Source organism: Pagrus major, chromosome 23 (assembly GCF_040436345.1).
Source record: "Pagrus major chromosome 23, Pma_NU_1.0".
Taxonomy (NCBI): Eukaryota; Metazoa; Chordata; class Actinopteri; order Spariformes; family Sparidae; genus Pagrus; species Pagrus major.
This window is the reverse complement of record NC_133237.1, coordinates 14,142,611-14,160,402: the sequence shown is the minus strand read 5'-3', so window position 1 is coordinate 14,160,402 and position 17,792 is coordinate 14,142,611.

Genomic DNA, 17,792 nt, shown 5'->3' with positions numbered 1-17,792 from the left:
TAAAGGATTAAGGGAGACTGTTGGGCGTCAGCAGAGTAACTGAGCTACAACATTACAAAAACATTTTTTCAGTTTTTAGGATGGTCATGGAACATTACTTTATAATGACATTCCCAGAACACCACCAACATGATGGTATCAGGTCATGCGGGCACCCTGTGTCTGACGCCAAGCATGGCTCAAGAGTAAGGGGCAGACGGTGGTTGACAACTTTGCTGTGGTTGCCACCTCACACCATCATCACAGTTCTTGGAAGGCTAAGAAACTGTACACTCCTTACAGCACATATTACTAAAAGAATAGAATTCCTTTTGGGGTTTTAAAGTGTCTTGGATCCCCTTTTTTTATAATATAACTTCTACTGTAGGTTTAAAGCCTGAGAATTGAGGTCCCATTATTTCACAGGGCTTCAAGCCAAACTCCCTTTCACCAAGAAAAAACGACTGAGAACATAGCAGTTTTGAGCGTGTGTGGTTGTGTGTGCTGAAAACCGCTGTGTGTCCTCAAACAAAACCGCCCTCACCAGACAGCATTAACGTTGCAACTGTCATACATACTGCAGAACGACCTTGAAGTGAAGCTTCTTTTCGGTGTGAAAATTGGCTCAATTTGTAGCCCGCAGCTGTTTCCTCCAATTATCTTTCATGCTAAAATGTCAACTTACACTTCTCCTGCATGGCAAAAGTTTGTTGGAATAAATGTGAATGAGGCTGAGAGCAGAGCAGGTAAACAAAAGGTAAAATATGCATGGATTCAACGAGTGGATCGATTCCCACATGCAAGCACCGAAAGTATGAAGAAGAGAGAGTTTGTGAGAGTGGGAAATAAACTAGCGTCACCGTGTAATCTCGACAGTGACCCTACAGTATGTGCTCTCATCATTGAGTATACTTAGCCTCCTTCAGACAGAAGTCTTCATTAGTGACTCGTCCAGTGTTTAGCTACAGCCCTGCAGATTAATCAAATCAAGGCTGGGGGCATCCTTGTTATAAAGATGCTTTATTATCTCAATAATTAATCTGTTGTCTTTGCGGCACCCAGCCCTAATGGCCCGCCTGGTGAAAATTTACGCCTTTAATTAAAAGCTATTCATTGCTCAACAAGCCACCTATGACCTTCAAATCACTACCGCCGTTAAAGAGTCATTATTGCAGCCTGATTTACACTGAGGGCGAAAACTTCATCTAAATTATCCTAAAATACTTTTACAAGGTGATGAAGGAGGAATGAGAGACAGCGACAGAAAAACAGGAGGACTGATTGATACACAAAAAATACAGAATGAGAAATTAGATGAATGAAAGATGTGGATTGTAGCCATGAAGGCCGATCAGCACCTTTAAAGAATAGTAAGACATTTTGTGAAATAAATGTATTTGCTCTCTTGCGTCAGTAAGAAGAATGATACACAGACGTGACTAAATCCCACACACAGGGCCTTTAAATATGAAGCTAAGGTCAGCAGCAGGTTAGCTTAGTTTAGCATAAAGGCTGGAAACAGGGGGAATCAGCTAACCAGGAACCTCTAAAGCTCGCAAACTAATGTAAAATATGTGTAATTAAAAAACTTCTCAATGGATTAAACCCCTGTTTAGCTAGCTGGCTACTAGCTGTAGCTGATTGTCACCTGAACGTCTGCCATAAAGTGAATAAGAATATTTCCCATAATGTCAAATTTTTACTTCAATAGGACAACAAAAGTAGCCACATTTTGAGTGAAAACATCAATACGACAGGAGCCAACCAGACTAAACCATCTTTCAATCCATCATGTCTGGTATCAACTGAATCAGACAGCGACCTATGGAGCCATCAGATGGTATTACTGTAGTCCTCAGACAGAAGAGCCAGAAACACAAAACAAAAGCAGGATGTACTGCAGACAGCATCACATGGACCTTGGAAATAGAGTTTTTGTATTGAACTGCCCACTTGTGCTCTAATAATTCAGGAATTATAATCTCATTGCAACTACCAGCTGTAATAAAGGTCCAACAAATATTATTTACTGTCTGAATTAGTCTTGTGCAGTTCAAAGCACTTGCATACACAGACACACACAAACACACACGCGCACACACAGACACACACGCACAGAGGAGATCAGTGAGTCAGCGTTTCCAGTAGCTGATTATCCCCAACATTCCTGTGAGAAAATGCCTACTTGGCACACGGCCCTGGTTGCCGGTAGTACCTGCTATACTGATAAAATCTCTTCCAATTTACTATTTGGTTACACCAAAACACTGTATGTGGGAAATACAAAAGATCAGAGTAGCCAAGGGAAAGATAGAGAATGTGAAGGAGAGACAAAGACAGAAAGACAGGGAAACAGACAGAAACTACATCTTGTGCTGTTTAAAGGCCAGCTTAATTCTGCTGCTGACTTATTATCCTGACACATCTTCGCTCTGCTCCGTCCTCCTCAGTCCTTATTAGTTAGTTACTTACTTAGGCTGTTAAAGCAGGGGGAATTCAGTTTCATTTCAAAGAGCTTTACTGTGAGAAGACAGCTGGCTAAGAGTCCTATCCAGGAGCCCTGACTACTCGTCGGAGCATTAAACACAAAAGTCTTACCACTTGATCCAGGGATTCAAAGAAAATAAAGAAGCCCGTGCTGGTTATCCCTCTTGGCTGCGCTGTGGACGTACATCAGCGCGGGGCAGATAATGGAACAAGCTGCCGAGAGAAGTTATTGTTCTGTTTTAATGAGGGAACTGGAGAAAAGATGTGTAAGGCTGCTCGAGCATTTCAATTATCACCTCTGAGATATCAACTGTGTAGGCATAAAAATGACATCTGTGCAAACGGAAAAACAAAACTTGATTTATTGCAACTTGTGACCGCTGTTCACGAAAACACGAAAGCTTCTGTTCCAAGCAATCTGTAGTTGATCCACTTGATAAGCACTGATGACGCCGGATCTGATGTCAGAAGGCTGTGTAACCAGGTATGATGCTGCTCTTGTGATTAAAAAACGTATGCACACATCTTATTTTCTATACAGAAACCTTTACAAATAAACGCCCACACACAAACATTATATTGCAGCTTGTGTGACAGCTTACTGCCTGCGTCAACTGAAAATGTCATTGTGTGGGTACTGTTGCTGCGGTTGTACATGTTGGTGAGCCCTGTTACTGGTCGGGGTGCTCTTAAAGTACAATGGTGTGCTGATTGGAGTGATTGGCAAATGGAGATCTAAACACTGGTCCAGGTGCATGAGAAAAGGTTTTTAAAAGAGCATAACGAGAGCAAGCAATGAATGTTGTGGAAGAAAATTGTATTCTTCTCCCGCAGATTTTGCATTGCAAATTGCGTATTACATAATAAAGGGTGATTTCAATGAAGCGTTATTAAGTTTAAATGCTTTTCTGTAATGTAAAACGCTCTCCTGCGCAGTTAAACAGCTCAGACCCGAGGTGCTCGCTGGCATTTTGCTAAGTGTTCTTAAGTGCGACCGATTTAAAGGGGTCAGCTGCCGGAGCGCTAAACAAAGTTGTTGTTTTCCGAAACTTATTTAACTCCTTTTTAATTCGTCATGCTCCATTTCAATAATGTTTTTGTTCAGAACAAATGATTCATTATAGCCCAGATGCTTTTACTTGCTCGGTCTTAATTACGAGAGAGAGTGATTTTCCACGTCTTTTTTTCTTACTGTTTTTAATAATATGTTGTTGTTGGGGATTATAGCGATACTCATCAGTATCACTGCTCCTCTGCTTTGTCAGTGCGTGATGAAGCCATGTAAACACACTGAACAGCAATAAAAGCAGCAGTGGCGCAGACAGGAGGGATAGCGTGTCTGACAGACAGCTCCTGATGACTGATACATTTAAACTGCTGAGGCCTCTGTTGTCGAAAAATGCCTGCGTCAGTGTCTCCCCAAGTGCCGCCGTATGAGGGCTAAACATCCGAAAACAGTGGGAGGGAAGTGCGATACAAGAAGGAGTGTAAAGTATTCATGACAAAACAGCATCCAGCCTTTGTCTGTTTTGGTGACTGATCTAGGGCAAACAGCAGGCATATGCAGGCATCACGTAAACACGTATTTACACGCAACCATGAAGCCACGCAAGTGCAAACAAACAAATACACTGCCTGCACTTGATAAAAAAAAACATACAGTAGGGTTCAAGTCTGAGACTACACTGAAAATCTATAGTATTTTTATGTCATCCTGGATAGTTGAGGATTTAGAAACATTTTAAAACATTATGTTATGACATTAAATGAAAGAATGAAGAAGAAATACTCCAAAAAGATTAACATTTATATATTAAATGTGTCTTTAAATGTGTGATTTATTTATATATATTGTTGGGAATGACACTCAAAAATCAACATTCTCACAGATTGGAAATGTAAGCATTGTATTATATAATTATGTATTTATTATTAAGCATTAAGTTAAATAATTATTTTTTCTTTTTTTAAGCATTTTATTATAACCATGTATTTATATATATATATATTAATTTAAATACATACTTGATTTTGGCCCTTATAACCCTCTGATGAATCCAAGTTTGTCTGGAATTGGACACCTGCACAGAATTGGCTCCACCCTGACCAAGGGGAAGTACCACTCCATACTTTAAAGACATGCTCCACCCTCTGGTTTGATCTTTGTGGAGGAGGATTCATACTGCAGCAGGAAAATAAGCCCAAACAAACCTCAAAGCTTTGGCAGAACTACTTGAAGACCAAAGAAGACCAAGGAGTCTTGACTGACATGGACTTTCCTCCCACTGACATCTATGGGAGGCACTTCAGAGGAAAACTGTCATATCATGCTGGGATAACATGAGTCATCAGGTTTTGCACAAACTTGTGGAGCTCGAGTGCATACTGTCATTAAAGAAAAAGGGGGAAAGACATCCTGAAATTCATGGACGTTTGAAACATTTTAAAAGATAAAAACAAATAGTATTGCATTCGAAACAAATGTGAAATATAAGCATAGTGGGCTCAGACTGTTGGACCCTGCTGTATGAGCAAACTAAAAAAGAAAAGTAATTATGGCCCACACCACACATTGTGCCATCCAGACGCCCTCGGTAGGACCGGGGCGGCTGGCGTGACTCACAGACAGCGCTGCAGAGCTGGGTCAGGTTGTCCCCAGTGGAGGACTAGGGTGGGTGAGGGCCATTAGCCAGAAACTAGATACACTCCTGAGGTGCTGGAAGTCAGAGGGAAGAACAAGCCACTACAGCGTAATGAGACACCTCCACCCAGAACTGACACACGGAGAGACAGGCCGAAAACACATCTGCAGCACTGGAGTACACGCAGGCAGGAATAAACACAGCGAGAGGTGACTTTATAGAATTTCACTGGAACAGAGAAAGCACAAACAAACACACTCATGTTCATGCAGACACATTTTCACACAAATACACGCAGAGAATATTTGTTCACACCGCTGCAATTTAATATATTCAGAACAGAGCATCTTAAATGTCACGCAGGAGGAAGAATCTATTCAACTTCAGTAATCTCTCGTGCTGCAGTTCAGACCTAGCTCACCTAGCAAGTATTTGTCTGACATTTCAGTTTCAGCGCTGCACTTTGCACGAGGGATGAAATCTGCTTTGGATTTTATTTGATATGGAAGGGTGCCATACCTACCAGTGTACAAAGCTTGACACTTTTTGAGACTTGTTTTATCAAAATGCATATTTTCTAAACAGCTCAACTGTCAATATAAATCCCTGTCACCTTATAAAATAACTCCACTGTCAAAGTGTGAATCACCGTCCTGTTTCATTTCTAACCACAGTCTTGGGACCCTTCTCTTTCCTCCATTGTTTCATGAGACGAATAAAAAGCCAACCTGCCGCTGCACGGAGCCACAGTGAAGGGCTATCATCAAAGATGTATTAAGGAGGCGACCCAGTGATCTATTAGCTGCACATGCACCGCAGGAACTCTGGCCCTATCCTCGTAGACTGTTTCTCAAAAGGCCATGCGAGCCAAGAAATGACAGCACAGTTCACGGACTGAAGAATATCGAGCAAGATGACATCCTCAGTGCTGGAGTTGATCTATTGAACCAACCCTGTCACAGCAGGTGATGGAGATGATAATAGAGCCGGATCTCACACAAGGCAGGAAATAGAAAAAGACAGTCAGTCAGTACAAGCCTTTGAGTGACTGAGCTTCGGGGCAATGTTTCCATACCATTTGGTGTTTCCGTGAGCTTGAGTGGTTCTCCACCTCCCCAGCTCTCTCTCTCTCTCTGGTTGCGTGGGTGTGTGTGCAGGAGGTGTGAGTGTCAGGAGGTGTGTAGAAGTGATTGAGAGATGGGACTGTCATACAAGCCTGGTGTTGAGTTAGCGGGTGAAGTGGTATCATCTTAGGCTGCGAGTGTGGGTGTGAGGGGGGAGGAAAGAGAGTGAGAGAACATGAAAGATTCGGTGTGAGGCAGATTGGAATATTTCTGACGTATTGATAGTTTATTTGTGCTCGTGTGTGCGTCCATTCTGAAGTTGAGAGTTTAATGGGATTAATTAGGTGTCTGTGATCAGGCACTGCGATGTTGTAGGGGACTATATAATGGTGTGACGTGAGCTGTAAGCTAGCTAGCAATGGACGTGAGCATTCAATTTAAATTCCCCAAACAGATGAAAGATATATGAATTTGCCACATGAACTCAACCTCACCCTGAGAATGCACTTGGCTTTAATCAAAGTAAAAGCAAAACATTTGGTAATATCTGCACATCTCAGCTCCCCATCGAGCTCTCTGCTGCACTGGTCTGCCCCAGTCAGGAGTCGCTGATTGAAAGCTATCTGAATGGACTAAATTGAGAGTGCACGACCCAGCATCCCAACAGTGGACGCTGTCTGCACACCATCCTGTCTCACTAATTTCATGTTCAGGCTCAACCCCACAGCGAGCAGTAAACTAAACTGGACTGTTAAGTGAGCCTCTCATAAGAGGAGGACGCTCCTGATGTTCATGACGCCGACTTGAAGCTGCTCTCGCTGGTGTAACACAGCCTCATACTCATATATTGACCTGTTTATGCATGCAAAGGTAAAATAAAGATCTTGTCACCACATCCTGGATAATCAATTTTTGATTTATGATAACGGTGTTATTTGGGAAGTCATGACTTGTGGAGGGAGCACTGGAGCAAAAAAGATGAGCAGGGATGTTTTTTTATTTTCAATATTCTTTCAGAAAGTTATTGATTAGGCCATAAGAAAGATTACAAGGAAGATTTCAATGTAGTGTCTTTTTAGAAAGTGAACAAGTACACTACAGACCTACTAAATCGCCCTTGCAAGTGAGAACAAGCTACTACTCGTCAGTCACAGCAGCTCTAAGAGCATCTTTTGATTGTCGTTGCACGATGTAGGATTTAGTTCTCAGTGTTAGTACATCATTTCAGTTCTGTCACCAACAAAACAGGAAGCTAACTCAAGAGATCGACAGTATTTGTACCAAGAGCTTCTGTCTCATCACTGTCGACCAACCGTGTCTCCTGAGCAGTTTATGCTCCAACATTAAATAAAACTAGACAGCGATAAATCTTCCTCCATTTTGGACTTAACGGCTCTCTGTTCCCTTAAAGGTCAGCAAACAATTTCTCGGGTCAAACTTCACCACCAAACCTGTTAAGAAAACAAAAAAAGCATTGCTATGCCCAAGACAGTGAATCTTCTGACCACAGCAACATTGGTAACTGATTGTGCACATTTCAATGCTGGGTTGACCGGGCCTTAATGAAAAGGCAAAACTTACAACAGACTCTAACAATCAAAATCAACAGCATGTAAGCAAGAAAGAAATTAGGGATCAAAACTAATTGGAAAAAACATAGTTGATGGCTTAATGAACACTTGATTCATTCACACACTATATTTACTCAGCAGTGGAAGAGGCCCAGTTTGTCCTGAAAGAGATCATCCATTAGCTTGCTGACCAAACAGTCTGTAATTCGTAGTTCAACAGAATCAGATCTCTCTCCAGCTCCATCCTCTCGACTCCGTGGACCCTACCATCAAACCACTTGGCTCCCAGGCCGGCCAAACCCTGGAGCTGACAGCAGCACACTGGCCGAACACAGCAGGTTACTTCAGAGCTGGAGGAAAGTCACTAAGCTTGTCTATTAGACTTGGACTTGTTTTCATTGGCGAACTGTTCACTTCCTGGGATCCCAGAGGGGATTTATTTTGTCGAGCTAAGGACCCATTCATTGGTACTGTGGGTTTTGTATTGAGCACTGACCTTCCTTGGTGGATGTCTGAGAGCATTTTCTCGGTAAGTATGTGGATTTTCTCATTTTTTAGTCTGTCTGGTCTGATAGGAGTTGATAAAAATAACATTTATTTAGCAAGAAAAATGAAATAGGCCAACAAGGCCTTTCTTTATAAATAAAAGTCTGGCCCCCACAGAGTCTGCCCTTGGGCAAATGTAGTTGATGACCCTGTGCCATGATGATAATATTTTCCAAATCACCTGAGTTCTCACACAACTTAATTCAGCTCACAAATGAGTCAGCATGGAAATGTCTGGAGGAAACATGAGAGTCGATTCCACAAAACACAAACATCTAAAACCACCCAGCGATGTTCTATTTCCCAAGAGCTTATGTTATGTCATCCAGCCTCCCCTGTATATCTTGTGAAGCGCATTGTTTTTGGTCTCGGTGCAACGGAACAATCACCATTTGTCATCCCACACTCAAGAGCAGCCATCCCAGATGACGTCCGTCCAAGCGGGTGCCTAATGAAGACAAAAGCTCTTTTTTAGAGAGCGGCCTCCTGTCTGGAAGGAATTACGCCCATGTGTTAGTGAGTGTGTGAAAGAAGCAGGGAGGTGACGCAGGGATGATACAGGGCTCAAAGCGCAGGAGCAGAGAGTGGTAGTGAGGAGAATGAATAGTGACTGGCGCTCAGCCCAGTGGCAGCTTAATGACTTGCGGTCAGTTGACTCTGTCTCAATTAATCAGACTGCTCTTTCCCGCTCGCCTCCTTTTTTTTTTCTCCCTCTTCCCTTGGCTCTAATTTCTGCCTTTGTCTCCAAACCCCTGAGCAGGGAGAGGGCGCTTTGTTCTCACTCTCTGTCTGTCTCTTTTGTTTTTCTGCTCCTCTACATGTATCTTCTCTTCTGCATTTCCTCACCATCTTCCTTCTACCCTGTCTTTCTTTCACATGCTCTCTGACAGCTCCCTCGACCGGACACTTTTCATTTCGTTCTTCATCTCGTGCATTAATACCAGACTGAAAGAATGGGGCCATTTTACTATCATCCATGTTGTAGCTTGTCTGGCGAGAAACAAAGTCTTTTTTCAAATTTTTGAAGGAAAACTAGTGCCCACGTTGGCTGCAGTGATGTCTGTGACCCATGTAGATGAGTGAGCAAATTCGGGCATGGCAACACAACTTGCCCAGACATGGTCGCTCCTGGAACATAAAGTGCAAGAAGAGGCAGTGCTGTGCTTATGTGTGTGTGCGATCTCCAATGTCAGTTATTATCTGCTTTCCTGGAGGTCCCAGGGGGTCTTGCTGGCTTCCCAGGGTGGTCCTGACTTGGCTGACATTTGGAGGACTGGTCCGTAATGGCCTGTAGGGCTCTTCTGCGCAGCAGCAGTCACAGTTACTGTCCGTCTCTGCTCCGCTCCACTCTCCCTCTCTTTTTTCTGTCCTTTTGTCTCTCAAGATTTACTCTCTGGTTGTCACACCTTTCTCTTTCTGTCACTTCCACATTTTTTTCTTCCTGTGCTCTGCACTCATCTTCCATCTCTGTCTCATTTTCACTTTCTGTCCCCTTCCTGGTTGACTCTCTCTTTTTCTCTTCATTCATTATCTTCTCTGCACTCTCTCGCCGCTCTCCCTCACACATATTCCTTCACTTACTTACCTACTTCCTCTCTCCCACTCCGCGTTACATCTGCTATCTCCCTCTCTCTCTGTCAGCAGGGTCACTGTGCTGGGCAGACCGCCCTGAGGAGCCCGCCTGCCACGGCTCTTACATGTCGCGAGGCCGGGAAGGCAGGCGCGAGACCTCTGCACCAACCAGGCTGAACCCCCCTTAGGCTCCACGCTGCAGTCCGAGGGACAGAGGGAGCGACCAGAGGTCAAGTGCTCCAGGAGGCCATGATGCAGGGTGACAGCGATGTAGTAGCAGCATTGATTTTGTTCTCATCTTTGTTTGCGCTGATCAGAGTTCAGTTTGTCAGCAGGGTCACATTTTTGCCAGCCCACTAAGCCAACTGAATAAACACAGTGGATGACTCTCGCAGAAAACAAAGACGTGAGAGTGGGAGAAAAATCTTCGTGCATTTATCCAAGTTAAGGTTTATTATTTTTGATAATATACAGATTTTTGTGTTTTTCATGAGCATTGTACAGTTTATCCTGTCTCCACAGAGGGAGGACTGTCTGTATTGAAGCCAACAAGTTCTCCGAATGCAGTATCAACATTTCATGCCAAGTGTTGATGTTGAAGACCTGCTCGAACTCATTAGAGGGAAACATTAAAGACAGACAGTAATCTTAAACATTAAAGTGTGTTTACAGGTCTTGGGGAGCACTACTGCATATGTGGAAAAAGTAATATAAATCCTTTTGTGGCTCCAGAGGAAGCTACATGTAACCTGATAAATTGGCTCCAGTGATGTCACTCAGTTGCTAAATTGCATTGTGGGTAATGCAGGTGCCAGTCAGACTCATAATGGACCGTTAAAAAAGAAAAATCAAAACTAATACAGCAGAACCAGAGATGTCTTAGTCAGATTTATTACACACATTCTTCTTTCTTTTTAAAACACGGCGCCTACAACAAATAAAAGTGCTGTTTTCTGAAATGTTTTTGCAATATGAGTGCAATTTCCATTCCATCAGCTAATTAGCAACAGCAGCTTCATTCACGCTCCACCATAATTTATTAGCTACTTGGCTACAGCTGACTAGAGGAACTCAATCATAGTCGTGCAGGTGTAGAGGGTGAACTTTATAACCTTACATTCTCAACATGACTCTGATGGTGATACTCATACTAACTATGTTTGCTTCCATCCTCTTCATTTGGTATCATACACATTGGCTGCGTCACATGGAGTGCACTTTACGTTTAAGGTAAGAGCCCTCCAATCCACTTCGAAACCACTTCTTGTGCCACATCATCTGTTTTAGGGCAGAGGACATTGCCCTGTAGCCGAGAGAATCTAGTGCCTTTTATGAAGAGAAAAACAAAGAGTCAGACATTTGTAATAGCAACAGCTGTATGTTGAGGATTTTACAGCAGTTGAACATGAATAGCCGGCTTCCGCTGTATGCTCACACAACTTCTGCCACAATTTACTTTGTCTTAAAGGCACTATGTGTAATTTTCAGAAAATCCTTGTTATTAATGAAACTGGTGGATGTTTAGTAAAGCAGCCAGCATCCTGTTGCTCACACTCTGTAGTGATGTGACTCACATGAGACTGAACGCTGAAAAGAAAAATGAATGCAGCAACACATTTAGAATAATATTACTATCTGTAAAGCTCCTCGATTTTATTTGGATCATTAACTACGTGATATTAACTAGCTCGGCCTTGTGAAAGTTACTTTATAAGCGGACATTATGAAGCAAGCAAAGTTACAGCTAGCTGGACAAACCTTAGCTTAGCTTAGATTACAATTAGCTAGTTAGCTTCCCTGCCTCACATCGCTCTTGGCTAGTAGTCTTTAGTAACACCTTTATTCTGTATCATTACATCATTCATTGTTGGCAAATCTCAACACAGTTTGTCACAATAAATAAGTCAGAGTCATGGATGGAAACATCAACCTTTAGTGTGACCTTTTTTATTAGTAGGGAATTGTAAAAAACAAACAAACAATTGTAGCAGCCATTTTATAAAATGCATTTTTCTGTAATATTGTCGCTGGTGTTACCGTTAATAGTGTTCCTTTCCTCATGGGTAACACCAGTTAAAGAGTTAATGAGTTTTGGAATAATGTGGTCTAATTTTAAATGTTAGAAAAGGAAGTCAATTTTCAGACATTTTGCCTTTCCTTTCTGTAGAGTGACCCACCTGGTGAGGTAATTTGGTAAGCTAGTCAACTAACATATCTTAACACAGAATTTTTTGCCAGCAATAGAGAAACTCTGGGACGGAAGATTTGTTACAATTTACAGCAGCAAGATGTCAATGCATAAGCAAGTTCTTCCAAAGTTATTCACCAAAAAATCGAGTACGTCAAACGAACACACAGCTGCTGATTTAACAACTCTTTTACCTGGATAAACTGGAGAAGTTAAATTGATGGAACAACTCTGGCAGCCGAAAGAAAACTTTCCACTTGTCAATGCTTCTGCCACCAAGTAAGTAACGAACAGGGACACAGAGAATGCATAGGCACACAGGGCCAATGAAAACAACTTTATAAAGTGGCTCCAACACAAGCAAAGTGGAGAAAGTCTTCACAAATAACTCTTCACCCTGTTTCTTTCTTGGTCTTTAGCCTTCCCACTGGTGTTCCAATCTGTAATTACTGACTCTATTTGATTCTAATCACCAGTCTGAAAAGACAGATACTACATCCCCTTTTTAAGCCCTCCCACAAAGACCCAGGAAGGTGCGAAGCTATATTTCTCTCAATTATCTAGTCGGGATCGACTGGCTTGGTGCTGAAGTTCTCAGAGTGTGTTTGCCAATTTGCTGTGTCAATTAGATTTTCTCCTAGGTAAGTAATCAGGCTGTGGGAGATGGTGAGAGAGGGAAAGATGAAGGGAAAAGTAATTACAGCTTTTTGGGAGGTTTGCAGCTGCTCCGCGGTGCCTCTGTACCACCCCTGTCTTTTTTAATCACTTTTATTGGACTTTACGGGGAGCCCCTGCCTTTGTGTGTCTCAGTAAGAAAAGAGATTAACCACAAACACAGATAGCTGATACACACATGTGGAAACACACACACACACACATGCACAGACACACACTCTGCAGCGTGGCTCTTCCTCTCAGCTGCACACACGCATAGACAAAAAGGGAGAAAGCTGAGAAGAGAAAGCTAAACAATATGATTGATGACATCAGTGTTTCTCCTCTCATTTATTTCAGCCGCAGCCTGTGTGACAGAGCTATTGTGTTGGGAATGTTATTTAGCATTAGATTTCTCCTCCAAGCGTGCTGATAATGACTTGGCACTTTCAAGAGCGAAAAAGTTTGATAATCACTTTGAATCACTGCAGCTGAAGTTGTAAATAAACTCAAAAGCAGCGTTCAGCTACGGGCAGTTAAAGCTTGGATGAACATCTGAAGAAAATAAAAATAAAACCTCATCAGAACAAACCAGGAGTTCACTCATTATACGCCCGAGAGCTTGACTGACCTGTCTTTGTCTTCTTGCTTGGTAATAAATTGTAAGAAAATGTTGAGGCAGGAGGAGACAAGGTGAGAAAAGGAGACAGAATTAGGCAGAAGAGCAGAGAGAGGCTCACTCTCTGACACTTGGCTGTCCTGTCTGCCCTTGTCAAAGCGCGACACCTTCCTAATCCCCACCCTGCCGGCCCCCCACCGCCACCACCGCCACCGCCACCACCACCACAACCCCCATCTCAGCTGGCCAAGGTTGGCTCGGAGACAAGCCTGTCACCCAGTCAGAGATGTGGGACCTATCCAAGCCGTGTCCAGATGCAGGCACCAGAATTCACACAGACTTCTTCCGTCCCATGGGCATCCTCGTCCTCCTCCTGAGACAACTTCCTCCATCCTTGATGTGTCTCTTATTTAAAGGAGTAGTTAGGCTAAAATTAAACCTGAGCCATTATATACTCAGTCAATAATTTATAGGACTACAATCACCAACAACTACCAGTGTTTTTACCAGTGCTTGTGCATAAGCTCTTAAAGTTAAAAAACCCACACAGCTTAAAATGCCCATTAAATTTCTCCAAACATCAAGTGCAGAGCGGAATAAATGTTTTATAGGAAAACAACTGCACTGTGGGACCACCAGAGCAATATTTACCTCATTATCTCCGGCGGCATATTTTTCTTTCCGACAACGCGCTGTACATACAGTACCCCTTTGAAAAGGTGTTTTTATGCCTCACGGTAACCAGCCTTCACATTTCAAAAGGTAAAAAAGTTCTTATGTGAACTCTTCAAGTTCTTCCTCAGCCATATGGGCAGATGGAAGTGGGTGGTGTGACCTTGAATTTCATATATTCTAGACATTCAGATATTGTCATGAAATGGATATATCAGTGTTTTTCAGACAGATACACTCCTTAATATATTCATAGGATGACACTGTGAGGAACATGTCCACAGTGTTGTGAGTGTTGCAGCAATCCTCTGCTGGAAGTGTATGACTTTTGAAACCAAAGAAACTTACATATGTGAAACCTACACCTGCCGTGTTTAGGGGCTCAAATCATGAACAAATATTTTTTTATAACATAGATCAAGGTACAGTGGATTCACATAAGAAAAAAGTTGCTTGAAATTGGTACTTTGTCTGTTTTCTATCATGAATATCTGTCTTTTTCTCTGGTCTATTATCAGAAAATATTGATACATTTGATCTTGCTGTTTCTGTATATCAAAAGATAACTCTACTTGCACTTTCAAAATATTGAAAAAGGTTTTTTTTAAAAGGGTAACTATCAATGCAGCAGATTTGTTTTTTTCTTTTTAATCCACACATTGTTCCTCTCAAAACCTGGCGCCTACATTACCCACAATGCAACCCGACCACCATTAGTTTGGTCTGAGATTTGGGTGAGTTGTGCTAGTTGCAGCTAATTTATCCTCGAGCCGCTAGCAAGTGATATCACTTGAGACATTTTTATCAGACTATACAGAGCGCGCCCTGCAGCCACAAAAGGCAACTTCTTTTCACATATGCAGTAGGACTAGCCAACAGCCGTGTTTATAATTTTTTGAAAATGTACTATTATTCAATTTTTTAAGTGTTCTCCCACATCAGAAGCTTTACAGGTTTTTTGTTATATTTTCTACTAGTCCCATCGGAACTGATTATACTTGATATAAATAGTCTCTGATCCAAAATTCAATTCACTGTAATCATATCACAGGGCAAAGAACCTTTATTACAAACAACCACAAAGCGGATCGTAATCCCATACTTCAAAATGAGAAGCAGGACAGATAGAAAAATAGAAAACATGGAAGTAATCTGCTCGACTAAGAAGGATGGTTGGTGTAAAAAGAATTTGGGCTTCTCTTGCAATTATTTTAAGGCTTACAGCTTGATGATCCCTTTTTCCTTTTGTGCACTTGTGTTTCCTCCGGGGAATATGAGGGACAATCAGATACAGGAATCACTGATCTCCTGTGTGTATGTTGCAGCGTTTGGGTGAAGTATTTCTGCGTTTACAATTTACATCAAACACACACATGCGCAGATACACAGTGCATGTGCATGTCTGATACTGTGTTATTATTTCTTCAGACGAGGCTTTACAAAAACACACACAAGTAGGGGGTACATGACTCACTCAGTGTTCATTAGTAAGGAAGGGAAAGATGCATCACCAGTGGTGGGGGAATATAAGATGTGTAGCATCAGATACTGCACGTGTGTACTTGATGATTACATTTGTAATGTGTATTTGTAAATGCTTTACTTCCCCTGGGAGGTATAAAACGTAATTACACACCGACACAAACACAGAAAGAATGATGTATGATTATAATGTTATACATCAGTACAGGTATAATGACTATAGTTATGATTTATTAATTTATAATAATATTATAATTTCACTTGTTTTTACGTCTCTGACTCTGCATCTGAAACTTACCAAACCACTGTCTGGCTGTCTGAATTTCTTTCTTACAAAAACACACTTAATATGACCCTAATTCAACAAAAATACACATTTACGAATGCTGGGTTTAATAATGTTGACTTAGAAAAAGAAAAATACATTTTCACATGCAAATTACAACTTAGATCGAAATATGTCACATGAAATTGTTTCTTGTATGAATTTAAAGTATATGATAAGTAATGACAACCACTGTGCTGAGTCATATTATCATTCAATAATATCTGTAGGAATAGCCTGTTAAATGAGATGTGTTATTGTGACAAAAATATATCACCATATATTGTTTTGAGTATACATGTGGGTTTTTGCTTTTTGCACGAGAAGCATCCGCACAAGGGAGAATATCTGCTCGGCATTCACAAGTGTGGTCCTGCGAGGGATGATCATCAGAGCCCCACGCTTGTGGGAACAGCATTTGTGCACGCAGAGCAGAAACGCTCCCTCGTGACGATGCTTTTCCACCCCTGGATGCCATCCTGTGTGCTCGTATCACATGGGTGCACCTGTGTTTTATGTGAGCTCATTAAACGCCGTATTTATGTGTCTGGTTGCATAGCAAACCTTTTAGTGTGCAGCACACACAAACCCTGACATCATGAACCTGCAAACACACGCTCACACACACCTTCAGCCGACCCAGAACACCCCTTATCAGCTTTTTGTTAATTAAAAGCCGAGCAATACATTTTCCACTCCTTCTCCTCCTCAAGAGTGAAACACTTCCTGAAGGAATCACTCAATAGCAATCGCTTAATATCTTATTTAAAAGGAGTGTTTGTGTGCGCGCGTGTGTGTGTGTCTGTGTATGCATTATTGATTCACACTCAATCTTATACCTGCTGCTTCCTTTTCCTGGTCGGACTGGGCCTAACAGCATGAACTGAACAAAAGGCATAAAAAAACAAACAAAACACAAGTCATCTCTCTATCAAAGAAATGTCCAAACAACACTCAATCTACAGCCATACAAGCAGCTCTGTGAGACTGTACTTTGAGGATTCAGTTGGACGCTGCAAGAGAGACTTTCTCTCAGGTTTCCTGCACAGACTTGAGTTGAGTCTCTCAACACAGGCTTGTTTGAGGGGGAGAAGGAGGGTCGTCTCGGGTTGGCGCTGTCACAAGTTGGTCCTGGCCCTGCTCCAGAGAGGTCCATCCCGGGCGCAGCTCGGCTCAACTGTGCCAGTGGAAAAGCCCCATGTGTCAGCTAGCTAACATGCTACTAATGACAACGCTAACACGTTGGTGTTAAGAAGGTGTAATATATACTCATCATGGTAAATACACCAGCCAACAATCAAATGTCCAAGACTAAATGTCATTGATTTTGCAGTATTTGGTCTTAAACCACAATAAACTGACATTTTTGTCCTGATGATGTTGTTGTGTTCTTCAGTCCTGTTCCTCGAAGCCCCCTGCCTGCTCCAACACACCTGACTCAAATGAATGGTAGTTATCAGGCTCCAGCAGAGCTTGATGACGACCCATTCATTTGAATCAGGTGTGCTGGAGCAGGGAAACATCTGAAACATGCAGGCAGGGGGGCTCGAGGACCAGGATTCAAGAACACCGTTTGGTTTCTGCTTTTGTCGTTGAGTTTTTGTTACCTGACAACCAGCCTGCCTGTCTGCCTTGTTGGTTGTCCTCCGTACAGAATGACAGCCAGCAGGAGAGGGCACACTCATTACCTGTTTTGTTTTAACAGCTCTTCAATGGTTTTTTACAAAGGTTTGAGTTATAAGATGTATCAGTCTGTCCATGGCTAACAATTAAAAACAATACAGCGAGTGTATTCAAGGTATTCTTTTCTAAAAGCCAACAGCATCACTATCTAGAACAAACTCAGCCCAGGCTCCATAATGAGGGCACAGCAGAGAGACAGAGTGTGTGAAATCTGGCCATGAAGGTTAGGCCAATATATCAACGCACACCGGGGGTCTGACGGGTCTCCGAGCACTTTTCCTTCGGTTTATTTTCCCTCCATTTTCCTC